This window comes from Anolis carolinensis, chromosome 5 (assembly GCF_035594765.1).
Source record: "Anolis carolinensis isolate JA03-04 chromosome 5, rAnoCar3.1.pri, whole genome shotgun sequence".
Classification (NCBI taxonomy): Eukaryota; Metazoa; Chordata; class Lepidosauria; order Squamata; family Dactyloidae; genus Anolis; species Anolis carolinensis.
In genome coordinates, this window is record NC_085845.1 from 205,208,595 (window position 1) to 205,216,094 (window position 7,500).

Sequence of the window (7,500 nt, forward strand, 5' to 3'; positions counted from 1 at the left end):
GAAAGTGGTGCCAATCTGCATTAACTCCACAGTGTAGATGCACCCCTGAGTTCCTTGTTAATGAAAGTGGTGCCAATCTGCATTAACTCCACAGTGTAGATGCACCCCTGAGTTCCTTGTTAATGAAAGTGGTGCCAATCTGCATTAACTCCACAGTATAGATGCACCCCTGAGTTCCTTGTTAATGAAAGTGGTGCCAATCTGCATTAACTCCACAGTGTAGATGCACCCCTGAGTTCCTTGTTAATGAAAGTGGTGCCAATCTGCATTAACTCCACAGTATAGATGCACCCCTGAGTTCCTTGTTAATGAAAGTGGTGCCAATCTGCATTAACTCCACAGTGTAGATGCACCCCTGAGTTCCTTGTTAATGAAAGTGGTGCCAATCTGCATTAACTCCACAGTGTAGATGCACCCCTGAGTTCCTTGTTAATGAAAGTGGTGCCAATCTGCATTAACTCCACAGTGTAGATGCACCCCTGAGTTCCTTGTTAATGAAAGTGGTGCCAATCTGCATTAACTCCACAGTATAGATGCACCCCTGAGTTCCTTGTTAATGAAAGTGGTGCCAATCTGCATTAACTCCACAGTGTAGATGCACCCCTGAGTTCTTTGTTAATGAAAGTGGTGCCAATCTGGATTAACTCCACAGTGTAGATGCACCCCTGAGTTCCTTGTTAATGAAAGTGGTGCCAATCTGCATTAACTCCACAGTGTAGATGCACCCCTGAGTTCCTTGTTAATGAAAGTGGTGCCAATCTGCATTAACTCCACAGTGTAGATGCACCCCTGAGTTCTTTGTTAATGAAAGTGGTGCCAATCTGCATTAACTCCACAGTGTAGATGCACCCCTGAGTTCCTTGTTAATGAAAGTGGTGCCAATCTGCATTAACTCCACAGTGTAGATGCACCCCTGAGTTCCTTGTTAATGAAAGTGGTGCCAATCTGCATTAACTCCACAGTGTAGATGCACCCCTGAGTTCCTTGTTAATGAAAGTGGTGCCAATCTGCATTAACTCCACAGTGTAGATGCACCCCTGAGTTCCTTGTTAATGAAAGTGGTGCCAATCTGCATTAACTCCACAGTGTAGATGCACCCCTGAGTTCTTTGTTAATGAAAGTGGTGCCAATCTGCATTAACTCCACAGTGTAGATGCACCCCTGAGTTCCTTGTTAATGAAAGTGGTGCCAATCTGCATTAACTCCACAGTATAGATGCACCCCTGAGTTCCTTGTTAATGAAAGTGGTGCCAATCTGCATTAACTCCACAGTGTAGATGCACCCCTGAGTTCCTTGTTAATGAAAGTGGTGCCAATCTGCATTAACTCCACAGTGTAGATGCACCCCTGAGTTCCTTGTTAATGAAAGTGGTGCCAATCTGGATTAACTCCACAGTGTAGATGCACCCCTGAGTTCCTTGTTAATGAAAATGGTGCCAATCTGCATTAACTCCACAGTGTAGATGCACCCCTGAGTTCCTTGTTAATGAAAGTGGTGCCAATCTGCATTAACTCCACAGTGTAGATGCACCCTTGAGTTCCTTGTTAATGAAAATGGTGCCAATCTGCATTAACTCCACAGTGTAGATGCACCCCTGAGTTCCTTGTTAATGAAAGTGGTGCCAATCTGCATTAACTCCACAGTGTAGATGCACCTCTGAGTTCCTTGTTAATGAAAATGGTGCCAATCTGCATTAACTCCACAGTGTAGATGCACCCCTGAGTTCCTTGTTAATGAAAGTGGTGCCAATCTGCATTAACTCCACAGTGTAGATGCACCCCTGAGTTCCTTGTTAATGAAAGTGGTGCCAATCTGCATTAACTCCACAGTGTAGATGCACCCCTGAGTTCCTTGTTAATGAAAGTGGTGCCAATCTGCATTAACTCCACAGTGTAGATGCACCCCTGAGTTCCTTGTTAATGAAAGTGGTGCCAATCTGCATTAACTCCACAGTGTAGATGCACCCCTGAGTTCCTTGTTAATGAAAGTGGTGCCAATCTGCATTAACTCCACAGTGTAGATGCACCCCTGAGTTCCTTGTTAATGAAAATGGTGCCAATCTGCATTAACTCCACAGTGTAGATGCACCCCTGAGTTCCTTGTTAATGAAAGTGGTGCCAATCTGCATTAACTCCACAGTGTAGATGCACCCCTGAGTTCCTTGTTAATGAAAATGGTGCCAATCTGCATTAACTCCACAGTGTAGATGCACCCCTGAGTTCCTTGTTAATGAAAGTGGTGCCAATCTGCATTAACTCCACAGTGTAGATGCACCTCTGAGTTCCTTGTTAATGAAAATGGTGCCAATCTGCATTAACTCCACAGTGTAGATGCACCCCTGAGTTCCTTGTTAATGAAAGTGGTGCTAAACTGCATTAACTCCACAATGTAGATGCACCCCTGAGTTCCTTGTTAATGAAAGTGGTGCCAATCTGGATTAACTCCACAATGTAGATGCACCCTTGAGTTCCTTGTTAATGAAAGTGGTGCCAATCTGGATTAACTCCACAGTGTAGATGCACCCCTGAGTTCCTTGTTAATGAAAATGGTGCCAATCTGCATTAACTCCACAGTGTAGATGCACCCCTGAGTTCCTTGTTAATGAAAATGGTGCCAATCTGCATTAACTCCACAGTGTAGATGCACCCCTGAGTTCCTTGTTAATGAAAGTGGTGCCAATCTGCATTAACTCCACAGTGTAGATGCACCCCTGAGTTCCTTGTTAATGAAAGTGGTGCCAATCTGCATTAACTCCACAGTGTAGATGCACCCCTGAGTTCCTTGTTAATGAAAGTGGTGCCAATCTGCATTAACTCCACAGTGTAGATGCACCCCTGAGTTCCTTGTTAATGAAAGTGGTGCCAATCTGCATTAACTCCACAGTGTAGATGCACCCCTGAGTTCCTTGTTAATGAAAGTGGTGCCAATCTGCATTAACTCCACAGTGTAGATGCACCCCTGAGTTCCTTGTTAATGAAAGTGGTGCCAATCTGCATTAACTCCACAGTGTAGATGCACCCCTGAGTTCCTTGTTAATGAAAATGGTGCCAATCTGCATTAACTCCACAGTGTAGATGCACCCCTGAGTTCCTTGTTAATGAAAGTGGTGCCAATCTGCATTAACTCCACAGTGTAGATGCACCCCTGAGTTCCTTGTTAATGAAAATGGTGCCAATCTGCATTAACTCCACAGTGTAGATGCACCCCTGAGTTCCTTGTTAATGAAAGTGGTGCCAATCTGCATTAACTCCACAGTGTAGATGCACCTCTGAGTTCCTTGTTAATGAAAATGGTGCCAATCTGCATTAACTCCACAGTGTAGATGCACCCCTGAGTTCCTTGTTAATGAAAGTGGTGCTAAACTGCATTAACTCCACAATGTAGATGCACCCCTGAGTTCCTTGTTAATGAAAGTGGTGCCAATCTGGATTAACTCCACAATGTAGATGCACCCTTGAGTTCCTTGTTAATGAAAGTGGTGCCAATCTGGATTAACTCCACAGTGTAGATGCACCCCTGAGTTCCTTGTTAATGAAAATGGTGCCAATCTGCATTAACTCCACAGTGTAGATGCACCCCTGAGTTCCTTGTTAATGAAAATGGTGCCAATCTGCATTAACTCCACAGTGTAGATGCACCCCTGAGTTCCTTGTTAATGAAAGTGGTGCTAAACTGCATTAACTCCACAATGTAGATGCACCCTTGAGTTCCTTGTTAATGAAAGTGGTGCCAATCTGGATTAACTCCACAATGTAGATGCACCCTTGAGTTCCTTGTTAATGAAAGTGGTGCCAATCTGGATTAACTCCACAGTGTAGATGCACCCCTGAGTTCCTTGTTAATGAAAATGGTGCCAATCTGCATTAACTCCACAGTGTAGATGCACCCCTGAGTTCCTTGTTACCTGGTGTGAACTCATCCTTGCTTGCAATCTTAGAATACTCTGCCAAAGGGCTTTTCTCCTACTTATTACTTTATTGTTTCATCTATTATTGAATAATATTGTCCTCGGCTTCCTTGCAGCGCGAAAACCCAGGGCAGCTGGCGGCAGGCAGGCTCCTCCTTGCAAGAAGCGTTTAAAAATTAAACAATCCAATTAAGAGATTAATTTAGAACGGTTTAAACGTCTTCGAGTGGAATACAGAGAAATCCAGCACGCCACGTTATAAAAATAAACCCTCCGGGGTCTTTTAAAATCATTATTAATAAACTCCCAGGATTCCATAGCAGGAGGATCACCATCTTCCCACTTTCCTCAAAGTGGTTCACAACGCTAAAAACAATGGAAGTGAATGGATCAAAATCACTATCTCGCCTTGTTTTGGGCTCTCAGTGGAGATGTTACTATAGATGCTAGCTTTCCAAATGCATTATTATACTAGACTGGGACTAGGGCCATATTTAGCACTCTGCACATGCTCTGGTGAACTCTCGCCTTCATAATGTCTTTTTCGTGCTCATATATAAGTGGTCTTTGGGGTCTGGCTGTCACTGGAGACAAGGAGCTTTATTATTGGGTTGCTGTGAGTTTTTCAGGCTGTATGGCCAATATGTCCTAGCAGCATTCTCTTCTGATGTTTCGCCTGCATCTGTAGCTAATGGTGTGTTCAGAGTTCTGCTGATAGTGAGGAAGTGGAGTGTATATATACCTGTGGAATAATGTCCAGGGTGGGAGAAAGAACCCTTGCCTGTTTAAAGCAAGTGTGAATGTTATAATTATTCCACAGCCCGGGGGCCGGGCTGTGGCGCAGCTGGCTAGTAACCAGCTGCAATAAATCACTACTGACCAAGAGGTCATGAGTTCGAAGCCCAGGTCGGTTTAAGCCCCCAACCATTAAATAGCCTGGCTTGCTATTGACCTATGCAGCCCCGAAAGACAGTTGCATCTGTCAGTTAGGGAAATTTAGGTACGTTTTATGCGGGAGGCTAATTTAACTAATTTACAACATCATAAAACTGCCAGCAAAACACGAGGAAAGGAATGAGGAAGTACAGCCACTAGTGGACAGTGAAGCAACAGCTCCCCCTGTGGCCGGAATCTGGAAAAATGTTAAATGCCTCTGTGTCTGTCTATACTGTATGTTTTTTGTCTGTTGGCATTGAATGTTTGCCGTATATGTGTTCATTGTAATCCGCCCTGAGTCCCCTTCGGGGTGAGAAAGAAGGGCGGAATATAAATACTGCAAATAAAATAAATAAATAAATAAATGGGTTGTTGTATGTCTTTCGGGCTGTGTGGCCATGTTCCAGAAGTATTCTCTCCTGACGTTTCGCCCACATCTATGGCAGGCATCCTCAGAGGTTGTGAGGTATGGATAAATAAATAATTAGCAAGCTTGAATAGCATTGAGTAGCCATGAGGCTGCAAAGTCAATTAGTGAGGGTATCTGGATAGAGGTAGTGAAGCAAGTGGAGTGTATATAATATACCTGTGGAATAATGTCCAGGGTGGGAGGAAGAACCCTTGCCTGTTCAAAGCAAGTGTGAATGTTGCAGTTAGCAAGCTTGAATAGCATTGAGTAGCAATGACATTTGCAAGTCAATCAGTGAGGGTATCTGCATAGAGGTGGCCTGGCCTTCGTTGCCTGGAGGCATCTTCTGTTTGGGAGGCGTCAACGGACACTTGATTGCTTATTGTCTGGAGCTCCCCTGTTTCTGAGTGGTGTTCTTTGAAATTATTATTATTATTATTATTATTATTATTATTATTATTATTATATTTATTTATACCCCACTTCATCTCTCCCGAAGGAGATTCAAAGCAGCTTAACATAAAAGCATAATCAAAGCACTTAATAAACCAACCTGGATACAGAATTCTAGACATTATGTGATACTGCACGGAGAAGCCATTGAAATCCATAAGGACCATGTAGACAATTTCAATAGAAAAGTCAAGGACCAAACAGAGGGTGCCTTCAGGCAATGAAGGCCAGGCCACCTTTATGCAGATAACCTCACTGATTGATTCTGCAAACTTCATGGCTACTCAATGCTATTCACGCTTGCTAATTGTAATATTCACACTTGCTTCAAACAGACAAGAGTTCTTTCTCCCACACTGGACATTTTTAAAAAATCAGGCCTGAAGTGACTTGAGCACATACTCCAAGTCGCTTCTGGTGTGAGAGAATTGGCCATCTACTCAGATGTTGCCCAGGGACGCCTGGATGTGTTAACCCTGGACATTATTCCACAGATATATATATATATATATATATATATATATATATATATATATACACACACACACACACACACACACACACACACACACACACACACACACATACACTCACTTTCAACAGAACCTCTGAAGATGCTATTAGCCACAGATGCAGGCCAAATGTCAGGAGAGAATGCTGCTGGAACATATTGGCCCTACAGCCCAAAAAACTCACGGCAACCCAGTGATTCAGGCCATGAAAGCCTCCGACAACTTCATCATCATCATCATCATCATCATCATCACTGTCATCACCATCTGTATCCTGCTTTTATCTTTCAGTTGAGACACAAAGCAACTCACAACAATTAAAGATACAATGCAATTTAAAATCTCCAGTACACTAGAGTCTCACTTATCCAACAGTCTGGATTATCCAACGCATGTTTGTAGTCAATATTTTCAATGCATTGTGATATTTTGGTGCTCAATTAGTAAATACAGTAATTACTACATAGCATTAATGTGGAATGAACTACTTTTTCTGTCAAATTTGTTGTATAACATGATGTTTGGGTGCTTAATTTGTAAAACCATAACCTATTTTGATGTTTAATAGGCTTTTTCTTAATTTCTCCTTATTATCCAACATATTTGCTTATCCAACGTTCTGCCAGCCCATTTATGTTGGACTAGCTGTGCTCGGCCATGCGTTGCTGTGGTGAAGTATGGCGGTATGGGAAATAAAGTATTGAGGAATTGGTGGTAGTTAGGTAAAGGGTAAAGGTTTTCCACTGACATTAAGTTCAGTCGTGTCTGACTTTGGGGGTCTCCATTTCTAAGCTGAAGAGCTGGTGTTGTCCGTAGACTCCTCCAAGGTCATGTGGCCGGCATGACTGCATGGAGCGCCGTTACCTTCCCACCGGAGAAGTACCTATTCATGTACTCTCATTTGCATGTTTTTGAACTTTAGGGTTGGCAGAAGCTGCCTAAGTGAGTCCTAACTCAGCCTGCCCCCTGGGCTGAGTGGGTTGCTAGGAGACCAAGTGGGTGGAGCTAACTGGCAGCAATTGGATAAAAACAATTATTCCTCTCCCTCTAATTAGGACTTTATTTTTCTTTTCTTTTGGTTATATCAACCTGGAGGCATGGATGATGGGTTGTGTTGTGAAATTTCGAGGTTGGGGGGTGTTTAGTTTTGTTGTTTTGCTCGGTGCCAGGATTCCATCACTCTTTTATATATATAGATTTAAAATCTCCAGTATATAAATATTACCATAGGCTGAAACATGCAAATGGGTGAAGACTTGAGCTTGCAATAATGAATGCAGAG